Genomic DNA, 18,015 nt, shown 5'->3' on the forward strand with positions numbered 1-18,015 from the left:
CAGTGTCTCGTGAAATAAATCCCTAGCACTGTTGAAGCACTCCGTTAACGCATGCTTCTTCGCTCCTATGGCACTCCGAGGTGTTACTGACGGGGGAAATCTGGACTTTTACTTGAGGCCGGGGGGTGCTCACAATTCTTTTGTCGGCGAGCTCCAGAGTGCTCTTGCTGAAGCTCCCAGCAAGGAACTGAGAGCAGCAGGCCTCACACGAGTACACTCAGACGGCTTCCGTCACGAGTAAACTCAGGCCTCTTATGTGAGGCCTTCCGGCAGCAAAGAGAAGGTGGGCGCGAGGAGTGTGCTTCAGGCAGCTTAGGACCCGCAACTGTCCCGTCTACCACGGAGGGGAATAAGGTTTGCCCAGGGTCGCCCAGTTTCAAAGCGGAGCTCACGTAGTTATCCTCAGTGGTTTCTGATTCCCTCGAGGAAACACACGGGAGGAACAGGGCCCTTCCGTGGAGGCCCTTTTGGGCACAGGGACCTCTGCGTGGGATCTAGTGGGTGAGTATGGCAGTACCTTAGATAGGCCTCAGTGACCAAGGCTGTCGTCTGGCTCATGCCTTAGCTGTGTTAAGTGTGGAAAACGTGCTGGTCCTCAGGCTGGGCCCACAGCCCAGCTTTCGCTTCTGTGAGAGTGCTGTCCCGAGTCTCCTCCTGGAGCCAGTCGTCAGCAAGGAGCCTTCTGGCACTGCAGTTCTCTTTCAGTCAAGGAGGCCGTGCGACTGGCAAAGGGAGTCTGCGCAGCACTGCCTTCGCGAGGCTCTTTCACGACTGGGGCGCTCAACCCAGGCAAGCCAGAGAGCAGTACGTTGCCCTTGCTGTGAACGTGAAGAGCTTTCTCCAGGGGCCTGTTTAGGCTAAGGTTCCTCAGAAGCCAGGAGCCGCCGTTCCGGCACGGAGAGAAGTCATCCTGCGAAATTGGCGAACGAGCTCCTATCCTGTGTGCCCCCAGGAGCGTCGCAGAGTTAAGGCACTCCGTGGTGGAGTATGGCCTCATGGAAACCCCTGCACACCCAACTCCCCCGACGTGAAACACTGGAACTTACCTTGAGGCCTGAGGTCACCTTTCGTTCGGCCGGAGCTGAACATGTGGTGCCGTGGGAGGAGTTTCTAGAAAGGTATTGCCAGCACGGTTTTCGCTTTGAGAGAACACGCAGCCTCGGCCCACAACGACAATCCTGCCGTGCAGAGACGTCGGGCCGCTAGTGCTGTTCAGGCAGCTTTGAAGCCAAGCGCAAGGCGCCTCCAAACGGGGAGAAAGCGTACTCTCCCCTCCGCGTCCCACGTTCAAGCTGAATGACGCAGCGTGTTTCTCGGAGGGCTCTGCCGAGCTATCTAGTACAAGGGAGAGGGTGCCTGCCTCTGCTGAGAAAGGTTTTGACGTGGGGATTGCTGGACATGAGGAAGAGCGTTCCCCAGGCCGTGCAAAGTTGAGGCTTTGGTGATTCTGGATGGTCCCAAGGGTCCAGAATCGTCCCTGGGGAAGCTGTCCTCTTTTTCTTTCTCCGGCTGGAAGTAAACAGCTGGCAACCGACTGCCATCCGCAGACGTCCTGGGGGAGCCCCCCGGTTTCATTTGGGACGCACATTGGTGTCTCACAGAAGAGCCCAAATTCCTAATTGGGGGCACACCAGCATGGAATGTAAGGCTGTTTAGAAGTGCGTACCCTGAGGCCGTTGGAAGGCCGTACAAACGAGAGCTTTGGAGCGAACAGGGCAGCGCTTCGCCATCGTCGTTGCACGTTCACGGAGCTTAATCAAACGAATGCATTTACTTCCTGTGGCTCAAACGCAACAGAGGGGTTGGACGGCATACAGTGCCCTTTGACAGTTCTTACAACGAACGTGAGTGCACAGTGTCTCGTGAAATAAATCCCTAGCACTGTTGAAGCACTCCGTTAACGCATGCTTCTTCGCTCCTATGGCACTCCGAGGTGTTACTGACGGGGGAAATCTGGACTTTTACTTGAGGCCGGGGGGGGCTCACAATTCTTTTGTCGGCGAGCTCCAGAGTGCTCTTGCTGAAGCTCCCAGCAAGGAACTGAGAGCAGCAGGCCTCACACGAGTACACTCAGACGGCTTCCGTCACGAGTAAACTCAGGCCTCTTATGTGAGGCCTTCCGGCAGCAAAGAGAAGGTGGGCGCGAGGAGTGTGCTTCAGGCAGCTTAGGACCCGCAACTGTCCCGTCTACCACGGAGGGGAATAAGGTTTGCCCAGGGTCGCCCAGTTTCAAAGCGGAGCTCACGTAGTTATCCTCAGTGGTTTCTGATTCCCTCGAGGAAACACACGGGAGGAACAGGGCCCTTCCGTGGAGGCCCTTTTGGGCACAGGGACCTCTGCGTGGGATCTAGTGGGTGAGTATGGCAGTACCTTAGATAGGCCTCAGTGACCAAGGCTGTCGTCTGGCTCATGCCTTAGCTGTGTTAAGTGTGGAAAACGTGCTGGTCCTCAGGCTGGGCCCACAGCCCAGCTTTCGCTTCTGTGAGAGTGCTGTCCCGAGTCTCCTCCTGGAGCCAGTCGTCAGCAAGGAGCCTTCTGGCACTGCAGTTCTCTTTCAGTCAAGGAGGCCGTGCGACTGGCAAAGGGAGTCTGCGCAGCACTGCCTTCGCGAGGCTCTTTCACGACTGGGGCGCTCAACCCAGACAAGCCAGAGAGCAGTACGTTGCCCTTGCTGTGAACGTGAAGAGCTTTCTCCAGGGGCCTGTTTAGGCTAAGGTTCCTCAGAAGCCAGGAGCCGCCGTTCCGGCACGGAGAGAAGTCATCCTGCGAAATTGGCGAACGAGCTCCTATCCTGTGTGCCCCCAGGAGCGTCGCAGAGTTAAGGCACTCCGTGGTGGAGTATGGCCTCATGGAAACCCCTGCACACCCAACTCCCCCGACGTGAAACACTGGAACTTACCTTGAGGCCTGAGGTCACCTTTCGTTCGGCCGGAGCTGAACATGTGGTGCCGTGGGAGGAGTTTCTAGAAAGGTATTGCCAGCACGGTTTTCGCTTTGAGAGAACACGCAGCCTCGGCCCACAACGACAATCCTGCCGTGCAGAGACGTCGGGCCGCTAGTGCTGTTCAGGCAGCTTTGAAGCCAAGCGCAAGGCGCCTCCAAACGGGGAGAAAGCGTACTCTCCCCTCCGCGTCCCACGTTCAAGCTGAATGACGCAGCATGTTTCTCGGAGGGCTCTGCCGAGCTATCTAGTACAAGGGAGAGGGTGCCTGCCTCTGCTGAGAAAGGTTTTGACGTGGGGATTGCTGGACATGAGGAAGAGCGTTCCCCAGGCCGTGCAAAGTTGAGGCTTTGGTGATTCTGGATGGTCCCAAGGGTCCAGAATCGTCCCTGGGGAAGCTGTCCTCTTTTTCTTTCTCCGGCTGGAAGTAAACAGCTGGCAACCGACTGCCGTCCGCAGACGTCCTGGGGGAGCCCCCCGGTTTCATTTGGGACGCACATTGGTGTCTCACAGAAGAGCCCAAATTCCTAATTGGGGGCACACCAGCATGGAATGTAAGGCTGTTTAGAAGTGCGTACCCTGAGGCCGTTGGAAGGCCGTACAAACGAGAGCTTTGGAGCGAACAGGGCAGCGCTTCGCCATCGTCGTTGCACGTTCACGGAGCTTAATCAAACGAATGCATTTACTTCCTGTGGCTCAAACGCAACAGAGGGGTTGGACGGCATACAGTGCCCTTTGACAGTTCTTACAACGAACGTGAGTGCACAGTGTCTCGTGAAATAAATCCCTAGCACTGTTGAAGCACTCCGTTAACGCATGCTTCTTCGCTCCTATGGCACTCCGAGGTGTTACTGACGGGGGAAATCTGGACTTTTACTTGAGGCCGGGGGGTGCTCACAATTCTTTTGTCGGCGAGCTCCAGAGTGCTCTTGCTGAAGCTCCCAGCAAGGAACTGAGAGCAGCAGGCCTCACACGAGTACACTCAGACGGCTTCCGTCACGAGTAAACTCAGGCCTCTTATGTGAGGCCTTCCGGCAGCAAAGAGAAGGTGGGCGCGAGGAGTGTGCTTCAGGCAGCTTAGGACCCGCAACTGTCCCGTCTACCACGGAGGGGAATAAGGTTTGCCCAGGGTCGCCCAGTTTCAAAGCGGAGCTCACGTAGTTATCCTCAGTGGTTTCTGATTCCCTCGAGGAAACACACGGGAGGAACAGGGCCCTTCCGTGGAGGCCCTTTTGGGCACAGGGACCTCTGCGTGGGATCTAGTGGGTGAGTATGGCAGTACCTTAGATAGGCCTCAGTGACCAAGGCTGTCGTCTGGCTCATGCCTTAGCTGTGTTAAGTGTGGAAAACGTGCTGGTCCTCAGGCTGGGCCCACAGCCCAGCTTTCGCTTCTGTGAGAGTGCTGTCCCGAGTCTCCTCCTGGAGCCAGTCGTCAGCAAGGAGCCTTCTGGCACTGCAGTTCTCTTTCAGTCAAGGAGGCCGTGCGACTGGCAAAGGGAGTCTGCGCAGCACTGCCTTCGCGAGGCTCTTTCACGACTGGGGCGCTCAACCCAGGCAAGCCAGAGAGCAGTACGTTGCCCTTGCTGTGAACGTGAAGAGCTTTCTCCAGGGGCCTGTTTAGGCTAAGGTTCCTCAGAAGCCAGGAGCCGCCGTTCCGGCACGGAGAGAAGTCATCCTGCGAAATTGGCGAACGAGCTCCTATCCTGTGTGCCCCCAGGAGCGTCGCAGAGTTAAGGCACTCCGTGGTGGAGTATGGCCTCATGGAAACCCCTGCACACCCAACTCCCCCGACGTGAAACACTGGAACTTACCTTGAGGCCTGAGGTCACCTTTCGTTCGGCCGGAGCTGAACATGTGGTGCCGTGGGAGGAGTTTCTAGAAAGGTATTGCCAGCACGGTTTTCGCTTTGAGAGAACACGCAGCCTCGGCCCACAACGACAATCCTGCCGTGCAGAGACGTCGGGCCGCTAGTGCTGTTCAGGCAGCTTTGAAGCCAAGCGCAAGGCGCCTCCAAACGGGGAGAAAGCGTACTCTCCCCTCCGCGTCCCACGTTCAAGCTGAATGACGCAGCATGTTTCTCGGAGGGCTCTGCCGAGCTATCTAGTACAAGGGAGAGGGTGCCTGCCTCTGCTGAGAAAGGTTTTGACGTGGGGATTGCTGGACATGAGGAAGAGCGTTCCCCAGGCCGTGCAAAGTTGAGGCTTTGGTGATTCTGGATGGTCCCAAGGGTCCAGAATCGTCCCTGGGGAAGCTGTCCTCTTTTTCTTTCTCCGGCTGGAAGTAAACAGCTGGCAACCGACTGCCGTCCGCAGACGTCCTGGGGGAGCCCCCCGGTTTCATTTGGGACGCACATTGGTGTCTCACAGAAGAGCCCAAATTCCTAATTGGGGGCACACCAGCATGGAATGTAAGGCTGTTTAGAAGTGCGTACCCTGAGGCCGTTGGAAGGCCGTACAAACGAGAGCTTTGGAGCGAACAGGGCAGCGCTTCGCCATCGTCGTTGCACGTTCACGGAGCTTAATCAAACGAATGCATTTACTTCCTGTGGCTCAAACGCAACAGAGGGGTTGGACGGCATACAGTGCCCTTTGACAGTTCTTACAACGAACGTGAGTGCACAGTGTCTCGTGAAATAAATCCCTAGCACTGTTGAAGCACTCCGTTAACGCATGCTTCTTCGCTCCTATGGCACTCCGAGGTGTTACTGACGGGGGAAATCTGGACTTTTACTTGAGGCCGGGGGGGGCTCACAATTCTTTTGTCGGCGAGCTCCAGAGTGCTCTTGCTGAAGCTCCCAGCAAGGAACTGAGAGCAGCAGGCCTCACACGAGTACACTCAGACGGCTTCCGTCACGAGTAAACTCAGGCCTCTTATGTGAGGCCTTCCGGCAGCAAAGAGAAGGTGGGCGCGAGGAGTGTGCTTCAGGCAGCTTAGGACCCGCAACTGTCCCGTCTACCACGGAGGGGAATAAGGTTTGCCCAGGGTCGCCCAGTTTCAAAGCGGAGCTCACGTAGTTATCCTCAGTGGTTTCTGATTCCCTCGAGGAAACACACGGGAGGAACAGGGCCCTTCCGTGGAGGCCCTTTTGGGCACAGGGACCTCCGCGTGGGATCTAGTGGGTGAGTATGGCAGTACCTTAGATAGGCCTCAGTGACCAAGGCTGTCGTCTGGCTCATGCCTTAGCTGTGTTAAGTGTGGAAAACGTGCTGGTCCTCAGGCTGGGCCCACAGCCCAGCTTTCGCTTCTGTGAGAGTGCTGTCCCGAGTCTCCTCCTGGAGCCAGTCGTCAGCAAGGAGCCTTCTGGCACTGCAGTTCTCTTTCAGTCAAGGAGGCCGTGCGACTGGCAAAGGGAGTCTGCGCAGCACTGCCTTCGCGAGGCTCTTTCACGACTGGGGCGCTCAACCCAGACAAGCCAGAGAGCAGTACGTTGCCCTTGCTGTGAACGTGAAGAGCTTTCTCCAGGGGCCTGTTTAGGCTAAGGTTCCTCAGAAGCCAGGAGCCGCCGTTCCGGCACGGAGAGAAGTCATCCTGCGAAATTGGCGAACGAGCTCCTATCCTGTGTGCCCCCAGGAGCGTCGCAGAGTTAAGGCACTCCGTGGTGGAGTATGGCCTCATGGAAACCCCTGCACACCCAACTCCCCCGACGTGAAACACTGGAACTTACCTTGAGGCCTGAGGTCACCTTTCGTTCGGCCGGAGCTGAACATGTGGTGCCGTGGGAGGAGTTTCTAGAAAGGTATTGCCAGCACGGTTTTCGCTTTGAGAGAACACGCAGCCTCGGCCCACAACGACAATCCTGCCGTGCAGAGACGTCGGGCCGCTAGTGCTGTTCAGGCAGCTTTGAAGCCAAGCGCAAGGCGCCTCCAAACGGGGAGAAAGCGTACTCTCCCCTCCGCGTCCCACGTTCAAGCTGAATGACGCAGCATGTTTCTCGGAGGGCTCTGCCGAGCTATCTAGTACAAGGGAGAGGGTGCCTGCCTCTGCTGAGAAAGGTTTTGACGTGGGGATTGCTGGACATGAGGAAGAGCGTTCCCCAGGCCGTGCAAAGTTGAGGCTTTGGTGATTCTGGATGGTCCCAAGGGTCCAGAATCGTCCCTGGGGAAGCTGTCCTCTTTTTCTTTCTCCGGCTGGAAGTAAACAGCTGGCAACCGACTGCCGTCCGCAGACGTCCTGGGGGAGCCCCCCGGTTTCATTTGGGACGCACATTGGTGTCTCACAGAAGAGCCCAAATTCCTAATTGGGGGCACACCAGCATGGAATGTAAGGCTGTTTAGAAGTGCGTACCCTGAGGCCGTTGGAAGGCCGTACAAACGAGAGCTTTGGAGCGAACAGGGCAGCGCTTCGCCATCGTCGTTGCACGTTCACGGAGCTTAATCAAACGAATGCATTTACTTCCTGTGGCTCAAACGCAACAGAGGGGTTGGACGGCATACAGTGCCCTTTGACAGTTCTTACAACGAACGTGAGTGCACAGTGTCTCGTGAAATAAATCCCTAGCACTGTTGAAGCACTCCGTTAACGCATGCTTCTTCGCTCCTATGGCACTCCGAGGTGTTACTGACGGGGGAAATCTGGACTTTTACTTGAGGCCGGGGGGTGCTCACAATTCTTTTGTCGGCGAGCTCCAGAGTGCTCTTGCTGAAGCTCCCAGCAAGGAACTGAGAGCAGCAGGCCTCACACGAGTACACTCAGACGGCTTCCGTCACGAGTAAACTCAGGCCTCTTATGTGAGGCCTTCCGGCAGCAAAGAGAAGGTGGGCGCGAGGAGTGTGCTTCAGGCAGCTTAGGACCCGCAACTGTCCCGTCTACCACGGAGGGGAATAAGGTTTGCCCAGGGTCGCCCAGTTTCAAAGCGGAGCTCACGTAGTTATCCTCAGTGGTTTCTGATTCCCTCGAGGAAACACACGGGAGGAACAGGGCCCTTCCGTGGAGGCCCTTTTGGGCACAGGGACCTCTGCGTGGGATCTAGTGGGTGAGTATGGCAGTACCTTAGATAGGCCTCAGTGACCAAGGCTGTCGTCTGGCTCATGCCTTAGCTGTGTTAAGTGTGGAAAACGTGCTGGTCCTCAGGCTGGGCCCACAGCCCAGCTTTCGCTTCTGTGAGAGTGCTGTCCCGAGTCTCCTCCTGGAGCCAGTCGTCAGCAAGGAGCCTTCTGGCACTGCAGTTCTCTTTCAGTCAAGGAGGCCGTGCGACTGGCAAAGGGAGTCTGCGCAGCACTGCCTTCGCGAGGCTCTTTCACGACTGGGGCGCTCAACCCAGGCAAGCCAGAGAGCAGTACGTTGCCCTTGCTGTGAACGTGAAGAGCTTTCTCCAGGGGCCTGTTTAGGCTAAGGTTCCTCAGAAGCCAGGAGCCGCCGTTCCGGCACGGAGAGAAGTCATCCTGCGAAATTGGCGAACGAGCTCCTATCCTGTGTGCCCCCAGGAGCGTCGCAGAGTTAAGGCACTCCGTGGTGGAGTATGGCCTCATGGAAACCCCTGCACACCCAACTCCCCCGACGTGAAACACTGGAACTTACCTTGAGGCCTGAGGTCACCTTTCGTTCGGCCGGAGCTGAACATGTGGTGCCGTGGGAGGAGTTTCTAGAAAGGTATTGCCAGCACGGTTTTCGCTTTGAGAGAACACGCAGCCTCGGCCCACAACGACAATCCTGCCGTGCAGAGACGTCGGGCCGCTAGTGCTGTTCAGGCAGCTTTGAAGCCAAGCGCAAGGCGCCTCCAAACGGGGAGAAAGCGTACTCTCCCCTCCGCGTCCCACGTTCAAGCTGAATGACGCAGCATGTTTCTCGGAGGGCTCTGCCGAGCTATCTAGTACAAGGGAGAGGGTGCCTGCCTCTGCTGAGAAAGGTTTTGACGTGGGGATTGCTGGACATGAGGAAGAGCGTTCCCCAGGCCGTGCAAAGTTGAGGCTTTGGTGATTCTGGATGGTCCCAAGGGTCCAGAATCGTCCCTGGGGAAGCTGTCCTCTTTTTCTTTCTCCGGCTGGAAGTAAACAGCTGGCAACCGACTGCCGTCCGCAGACGTCCTGGGGGAGCCCCCCGGTTTCATTTGGGACGCACATTGGTGTCTCACAGAAGAGCCCAAATTCCTAATTGGGGGCACACCAGCATGGAATGTAAGGCTGTTTAGAAGTGCGTACCCTGAGGCCGTTGGAAGGCCGTACAAACGAGAGCTTTGGAGCGAACAGGGCAGCGCTTCGCCATCGTCGTTGCACGTTCACGGAGCTTAATCAAACGAATGCATTTACTTCCTGTGGCTCAAACGCAACAGAGGGGTTGGACGGCATACAGTGCCCTTTGACAGTTCTTACAACGAACGTGAGTGCACAGTGTCTCGTGAAATAAATCCCTAGCACTGTTGAAGCACTCCGTTAACGCATGCTTCTTCGCTCCTATGGCACTCCGAGGTGTTACTGACGGGGGAAATCTGGACTTTTACTTGAGGCCGGGGGGGGCTCACAATTCTTTTGTCGGCGAGCTCCAGAGTGCTCTTGCTGAAGCTCCCAGCAAGGAACTGAGAGCAGCAGGCCTCACACGAGTACACTCAGACGGCTTCCGTCACGAGTAAACTCAGGCCTCTTATGTGAGGCCTTCCGGCAGCAAAGAGAAGGTGGGCGCGAGGAGTGTGCTTCAGGCAGCTTAGGACCCGCAACTGTCCCGTCTACCACGGAGGGGAATAAGGTTTGCCCAGGGTCGCCCAGTTTCAAAGCGGAGCTCACGTAGTTATCCTCAGTGGTTTCTGATTCCCTCGAGGAAACACACGGGAGGAACAGGGCCCTTCCGTGGAGGCCCTTTTGGGCACAGGGACCTCTGCGTGGGATCTAGTGGGTGAGTATGGCAGTACCTTAGATAGGCCTCAGTGACCAAGGCTGTCGTCTGGCTCATGCCTTAGCTGTGTTAAGTGTGGAAAACGTGCTGGTCCTCAGGCTGGGCCCACAGGCCAGCTTTCGCTTCTTGAGAGTGCTGTCCCGAGTCTCCTCCTGGAGCCAGTCGTCAGCACGGAGCCTTCTGGCACTGCAGTTCTCTTTCAGTCAAGGAGGCCGTGCGACTGGCAAAGGGAGTCTGCGCAGCACTGCCTTCGCGAGGCTCTTTGACGACTGGGGCGCTCAACCCAGGCAAGCCAGAGAGCAGTACGTTGCCCTTGCTGTGAACGTGAAGAGCTTTCTCCAGGGGCCTGTTTAGGCTAAGGTTCCTCAGAAGCCAGGAGCCGCCGTTCCGGCACGGAGAGAAGTCATCCTGCAAAATTGGCGAACGAGCTCCTATCCTGTGTGCCCCCAGGAGCGTCGCAGAGTTAAGGCACTCCGTGGTGGAGTATGGCCTCATGGAAACCCCTGCACACCCAACTCCCCCGACGTGAAACACTGGAACTTACCTTGAAGCCTGAGGTCACCTTTCGTTCGGCCGGAGCTGAACATGTGGTGCCGTGGGAGGAGTTTCTAGAAAGGTATTGCCAGCACGGTTTTCGCTTTGAGAGAACACGCAGCCTCGGCCCACAACGACAATCCTGCCGTGCAGAGACGTCGGGCCGCTAGTGCTGTTCAGGCAGCTTTGAAGCCAAGCGCAAGGCGCCTCCAAACGGGGAGAAAGCGTACTCTCCCCTCCGCGTCCCACGTTCAAGCTGAATGACGCAGCATGTTTCTCGGAGGGCTCTGCCGAGCTATCTAGTACAAGGGAGAGGGTGCCTGCCTCTGCTGAGAAAGGTTTTGACGTGGGGATTGCTGGACATGAGGAAGAGCGTTCCCCAGGCCGTGCAAAGTTGAGGCTTTGGTGATTCTGGATGGTCCCAAGGGTCCAGAATCGTCCCTGGGGAAGCTGTCCTCTTTTTCTTTCTCCGGCTGGAAGTAAACAGCTGGCAACCGACTGCCGTCCGCAGACGTCCTGGGGGAGCCCCCCGGTTTCATTTGGGACGCACATTGGTGTCTCACAGAAGAGCCCAAATTCCTAATTGGGGGCACACCAGCATGGAATGTAAGGCTGTTTAGAAGTGCGTACCCTGAGGCCGTTGGAAGGCCGTACAAACGAGAGCTTTGGAGCGAACAGGGCAGCGCTTCGCCATCGTCGTTGCACGTTCACGGAGCTTAATCAAACGAATGCATTTACTTCCTGTGGCTCAAACGCAACAGAGGGGTTGGACGGCATACAGTGCCCTTTGACAGTTCTTACAACGAACGTGAGTGCACAGTGTCTCGTGAAATAAATCCCTAGCACTGTTGAAGCACTCCGTTAACGCATGCTTCTTCGCTCCTATGGCACTCCGAGGTGTTACTGACGGGGGAAATCTGGACTTTTACTTGAGGCCGGGGGGGGCTCACAATTCTTTTGTCGGCGAGCTCCAGAGTGCTCTTGCTGAAGCTCCCAGCAAGGAACTGAGAGCAGCAGGCCTCACACGAGTACACTCAGACGGCTTCCGTCACGAGTAAACTCAGGCCTCTTATGTGAGGCCTTCCGGCAGCAAAGAGAAGGTGGGCGCGAGGAGTGTGCTTCAGGCAGCTTAGGACCCGCAACTGTCCCGTCTACCACGGAGGGGAATAAGGTTTGCCCAGGGTCGCCCAGTTTCAAAGCGGAGCTCACGTAGTTATCCTCAGTGGTTTCTGATTCCCTCGAGGAAACACACGGGAGGAACAGGGCCCTTCCGTGGAGGCCCTTTTGGGCACAGGGACCTCTGCGTGGGATCTAGTGGGTGAGTATGGCAGTACCTTAGATAGGCCTCAGTGACCAAGGCTGTCGTCTGGCTCATGCCTTAGCTGTGTTAAGTGTGGAAAACGTGCTGGTCCTCAGGCTGGGCCCACAGGCCAGCTTTCGCTTCTTGAGAGTGCTGTCCCGAGTCTCCTCCTGGAGCCAGTCGTCAGCACGGAGCCTTCTGGCACTGCAGTTCTCTTTCAGTCAAGGAGGCCGTGCGACTGGCAAAGGGAGTCTGCGCAGCACTGCCTTCGCGAGGCTCTTTGACGACTGGGGCGCTCAACCCAGGCAAGCCAGAGAGCAGTACGTTGCCCTTGCTGTGAACGTGAAGAGCTTTCTCCAGGGGCCTGTTTAGGCTAAGGTTCCTCAGAAGCCAGGAGCCGCCGTTCCGGCACGGAGAGAAGTCATCCTGCAAAATTGGCGAACGAGCTCCTATCCTGTGTGCCCCCAGGAGCGTCGCAGAGTTAAGGCACTCCGTGGTGGAGTATGGCCTCATGGAAACCCCTGCACACCCAACTCCCCCGACGTGAAACACTGGAACTTACCTTGAAGCCTGAGGTCACCTTTCGTTCGGCCGGAGCTGAACATGTGGTGCCGTGGGAGGAGTTTCTAGAAAGGTATTGCCAGCACGGTTTTCGCTTTGAGAGAACACGCAGCCTCGGCCCACAACGACAATCCTGCCGTGCAGAGACGTCGGGCCGCTAGTGCTGTTCAGGCAGCTTTGAAGCCAAGCGCAAGGCGCCTCCAAACGGGGAGAAAGCGTACTCTCCCCTCCGCGTCCCACGTTCAAGCTGAATGACGCAGCATGTTTCTCGGAGGGCTCCGCCGAGCTATCTAGTACAAGGGAGAGGGTGCCTGCCTCTGCTGAGAAAGGTTTTGACGTGGGGATTGCTGGACATGAGGAAGAGCGTTCCCCAGGCCGTGCAAAGTTGAGGCTTTGGTGATTCTGGATGGTCCCAAGGGTCCAGAATCGTCCCTGGGGAAGCTGTCCTCTTTTTCTTTCTCCAGCTGGAAGTAAACAGCTGGCAACCGACTGCCGTCCGCAGACGTCCTGGGGGAGCCCCCCGGTTTCATTTGGGACGCACATTGGTGTCTCACAGAAGAGCCCAAATTCCTAATTGGGGGCACACCAGCATGGAATGTAAGGCTGTTTAGAAGTGCGTACCCTGAGGCCGTTGGAAGGCCGTACAAACGAGAGCTTTGGAGCGAACAGGGCAGCGCTTCGCCATCGTCGTTGCACGTTCACGGAGCTTAATCAAACGAATGCATTTACTTCCTGTGGCTCAAACGCAACAGAGGGGTTGGACGGCATACAGTGCCCTTTGACAGTTCTTACAACGAACGTGAGTGCACAGTGTCTCGTGAAATAAATCCCTAGCACTGTTGAAGCACTCCGTTAACGCATGCTTCTTCGCTCCTATGGCACTCCGAGGTGTTACTGACGGGGGAAATCTGGACTTTTACTTGAGGCCGGGGGGGCTCACAATTCTTTTGTCGGCGAGCTCCAGAGTGCTCTTGCTGAAGCTCCCAGCAAGGAACTGAGAGCAGCAGGCCTCACACGAGTACACTCAGACGGCTTCCGTCACGAGTAAACTCAGGCCTCTTATGTGAGGCCTTCCGGCAGCAAAGAGAAGGTGGGCGCGAGGAGTGTGCTTCAGGCAGCTTAGGACCCGCAACTGTCCCGTCTACCACGGAGGGGAATAAGGTTTGCCCAGGGTCGCCCAGTTTCAAAGCGGAGCTCACGTAGTTATCCTCAGTGGTTTCTGATTCCCTCGAGGAAACACACGGGAGGAACAGGGCCCTTCCGTGGAGGCCCTTTTGGGCACAGGGACCTCTGCGTGGGATCTAGGGGGTGAGTATGGCAGTACCTTAGATAGGCCTCAGTGACCAAGGCTGTCGTCTGGCTCATGCCTTAGCTGTGTTAAGTGTGGAAAACGTGCTGGTCCTCAGGCTGGGCCCACAGCCCAGCTTTCGCTTCTGTGAGAGTGCTGTCCCGAGTCTCCTCCTGGAGCCAGTCGTCAGCACGGAGCCTTCTGGCACTGCAGTTCTCTTTCAGTCAAGGAGGCCGTGCGACTGGCAAAGGGAGTCTGCACAGCACTGCCTTCGCGAGGCTCTTTGACGACTGGGGCGCTCAACCCAGGCAAGCCAGAGAGCAGTACGTTGCCCTTGCTGTGAACGTGAAGAGCTTTCTCCAGGGGCCTGTTTAGGCTAAGGTTCCTCAGAAGCCAGGAGCCGCCGTTCCGGCACGGAGAGAAGTCATCCTGCGAAATTGGCGAACGAGCTCCTATCCTGTGTGCCCCCAGGAGCGTCGCAGAGTTAAGGCACTCCGTGGTGGAGTATGGCCTCATGGAAACCCCTGCACACCCAACTCCCCCGACGTGAAACACTGGAACTTACCTTGAGGCCTGAGGTCACCTTTCGTTCGGCCGGAGCTGAACATGTGGTGCCGTGGGAGGAGTTTCTAGAAAGGTATTGCCAGCACGGTTTTCGCTTTGAGAGAACACGCAGCCTCGGCCCACAACGACAATCCTGCCGTGCAGAGACGTCGGGCCGCTAGTGCTGTTCAGGCAGCTTTGAAGCCAAGCGCAAGGCGCCTCCAAACGGGGAGAAAGCGTACTCTCCCCTCCGCGTCCCACGTTCAAGCTGAATGACGCAGCGTGTTTCTCGGAGGGCTCTGCCGAGCTATCTAGTACAAGGGAGAGGGTGCCTGCCTCTGCTGAGAAAGGTTTTGACGTGGGGATTGCTGGACATGAGGAAGAGCGTTCCCCAGGCCGTGCAAAGTTGAGGCTTTGGTGATTCTGGATGGTCCCAAGGGTCCAGAATCGTCCCTGGGGAAGCTGTCCTCTTTTTCTTTCTCCGGCTGGAAGTAAACAGCTGGCAACCGACTGCCGTCCGCAGACGTCCTGGGGGAGCCCCCCGGTTTCATTTGGGACGCACATTGGTGTCTCACAGAAGAGCCCAAATTCCTAATTGGGGGCACACCAGCATGGAATGTAAGGCTGTTTAGAAGTGCGTACCCTGAGGCCGTTGGAAGGCCGTACAAACGAGAGCTTTGGAGCGAACAGGGCAGCGCTTCGCCATCGTCGTTGCACGTTCACGGAGCTTAATCAAACGAATGCATTTACTTCCTGTGGCTCAAACGCAACAGAGGGGTTGGACGGCATACAGTGCCCTTTGACAGTTCTTACAACGAACGTGAGTGCACAGTGTCTCGTGAAATAAATCCCTAGCACTGTTGAAGCACTCCGTTAACGCATGCTTCTTCGCTCCTATGGCACTCCGAGGTGTTACTGACGGGGGAAATCTGGACTTTTACTTGAGGCCGGGGGGTGCTCACAATTCTTTTGTCGGCGAGCTCCAGAGTGCTCTTGCTGAAGCTCCCAGCAAGGAACTGAGAGCAGCAGGCCTCACACGAGTACACTCAGACGGCTTCCGTCACGAGTAAACTCAGGCCTCTTATGTGAGGCCTTCCGGCAGCAAAGAGAAGGTGGGCGCGAGGAGTGTGCTTCAGGCAGCTTAGGACCCGCAACTGTCCCGTCTACCACGGAGGGGAATAAGGTTTGCCCAGGGTCGCCCAGTTTCAAAGCGGAGCTCACGTAGTTATCCTCAGTGGTTTCTGATTCCCTCGAGGAAACACACGGGAGGAACAGGGCCCTTCCGTGGAGGCCCTTTTGGGCACAGGGACCTCTGCGTGGGATCTAGTGGGTGAGTATGGCAGTACCTTAGATAGGCCTCAGTGACCAAGGCTGTCGTCTGGCTCATGCCTTAGCTGTGTTAAGTGTGGAAAACGTGCTGGTCCTCAGGCTGGGCCCACAGCCCAGCTTTCGCTTCTGTGAGAGTGCTGTCCCGAGTCTCCTCCTGGAGCCAGTCGTCAGCAAGGAGCCTTCTGGCACTGCAGTTCTCTTTCAGTCAAGGAGGCCGTGCGACTGGCAAAGGGAGTCTGCGCAGCACTGCCTTCGCGAGGCTCTTTGACGACTGGGGCGCTCAACCCAGGCAAGCCAGAGAGCAGTACGTTGCCCTTGCTGTGAACGTGAAGAGCTTTCTCCAGGGGCCTGTTTAGGCTAAGGTTCCTCAGAAGCCAGGAGCCGCCGTTCCGGCACGGAGAGAAGTCATCCTGCGAAATTGGCGAACGAGCTCCTATCCTGTGTGCCCCCAGGAGCGTCGCAGAGTTAAGGCACTCCGTGGTGGAGTATGGCCTCATGGAAACCCCTGCACACCCAACTCCCCCGACGTGAAACACTGGAACTTACCTTGAGGCCTGAGGTCACCTTTCGTTCGGCCGGAGCTGAACATGTGGTGCCGTGGGAGGAGTTTCTAGAAAGGTATTGCCAGCACGGTTTTCGCTTTGAGAGAACACGCAGCCTCGGCCCACAACGACAATCCTGCCGTGCAGAGACGTCGGGCCGCTAGTGCTGTTCAGGCAGCTTTGAAGCCAAGCGCAAGGCGCCTCCAAACGGGGAGAAAGCGTACTCTCCCCTCCGCGTCCCACGTTCAAGCTGAATGACGCAGCGTGTTTCTCGGAGGGCTCTGCCGAGCTATCTAGTACAAGGGAGAGGGTGCCTGCCTCTGCTGAGAAAGGTTTTGACGTGGGGATTGCTGGACATGAGGAAGAGCGTTCCCCAGGCCGTGCAAAGTTGAGGCTTTGGTGATTCTGGATGGTCCCAAGGGTCCAGAATCGTCCCTGGGGAAGCTGTCCTCTTTTTCTTTCTCCGGCTGGAAGTAAACAGCTGGCAACCGACTGCCGTCCGCAGACGTCCTGGGGGAGCCCCCCGGTTTCATTTGGGACGCACATTGGTGTCTCACAGAAGAGCCCAAATTCCTAATTGGGGGCACACCAGCATGGAATGTAAGGCTGTTTAGAAGTGCGTACCCTGAGGCCGTTGGAAGGCCGTACAAACGAGAGCTTTGGAGCGAACAGGGCAGCGCTTCGCCATCGTCGTTGCACGTTCACGGAGCTTAATCAAACGAATGCATTTACTTCCTGTGGCTCAAACGCAACAGAGGGGTTGGACGGCATACAGTGCCCTTTGACAGTTCTTACAACGAACGTGAGTGCACAGTGTCTCGTGAAATAAATCCCTAGCACTGTTGAAGCACTCCGTTAACGCATGCTTCTTCGCTCCTATGGCACTCCGAGGTGTTACTGACGGGGGAAATCTGGACTTTTACTTGAGGCCGGGGGGGGCTCACAATTCTTTTGTCGGCGAGCTCCAGAGTGCTCTTGCTGAAGCTCCCAGCAAGGAACTGAGAGCAGCAGGCCTCACACGAGTACACTCAGACGGCTTCCGTCACGAGTAAACTCAGGCCTCTTATGTGAGGCCTTCCGGCAGCAAAGAGAAGGTGGGCGCGAGGAGTGTGCTTCAGGCAGCTTAGGACCCGCAACTGTCCCGTCTACCACGGAGGGGAATAAGGTTTGCCCAGGGTCGCCCAGTTTCAAAGCGGAGCTCACGTAGTTATCCTCAGTGGTTTCTGATTCCCTCGAGGAAACACACGGGAGGAACAGGGCCCTTCCGTGGAGGCCCTTTTGGGCACAGGGACCTCTGCGTGGGATCTAGTGGGTGAGTATGGCAGTACCTTAGATAGGCCTCAGTGACCAAGGCTGTCGTCTGGCTCATGCCTTAGCTGTGTTAAGTGTGGAAAACGTGCTGGTCCTCAGGCTGGGCCCACAGGCCAGCTTTCGCTTCTGTGAGAGTGCTGTCCCGAGTCTCCTCCTGGAGCCAGTCGTCAGCACGGAGCCTTCTGGCACTGCAGTTCTCTTTCAGTCAAGGAGGCCGTGCGACTGGCAAAGGGAGTCTGCGCAGCACTGCCTTCGCGAGGCTCTTTCACGACTGGGGCGCTCAACCCAGGCAAGCCAGAGAGCAGTACGTTGCCCTTGCTGTGAACGTGAAGAGCTTTCTCCAGGGGCCTGTTTAGGCTAAGGTTCCTCAGAAGCCAGGAGCCGCCGTTCCGGCACGGAGAGAAGTCATCCTGCGAAATTGGCGAACGAGCTCCTATCCTGTGTGCCCCCAGGAGCGTCGCAGAGTTAAGGCACTCCGTGGTGGAGTATGGCCTCATGGAAACCCCTGCACACCCAACTCCCCCGACGTGAAACACTGGAACTTACCTTGAGGCCTGAGGTCACCTTTCGTTCGGCCGGAGCTGAACATGTGGTGCCGTGGGAGGAGTTTCTAGAAAGGTATTGCCAGCACGGTTTTCGCTTTGAGAGAACACGCAGCCTCGGCCCACAACGACAATCCTGCCGTGCAGAGACGTCGGGCCGCTAGTGCTGTTCAGGCAGCTTTGAAGCCAAGCGCAAGGCGCCTCCAAACGGGGAGAAAGCGTACTCTCCCCTCCGCGTCCCACGTTCAAGCTGAATGACGCAGCATGTTTCTCGGAGGGCTCTGCCGAGCTATCTAGTA

This window comes from Stenella coeruleoalba (genome assembly GCF_951394435.1).
Source record: "Stenella coeruleoalba genome assembly, chromosome: 14".
NCBI lineage: Eukaryota > Metazoa > Chordata > Mammalia > Artiodactyla > Delphinidae > Stenella > Stenella coeruleoalba.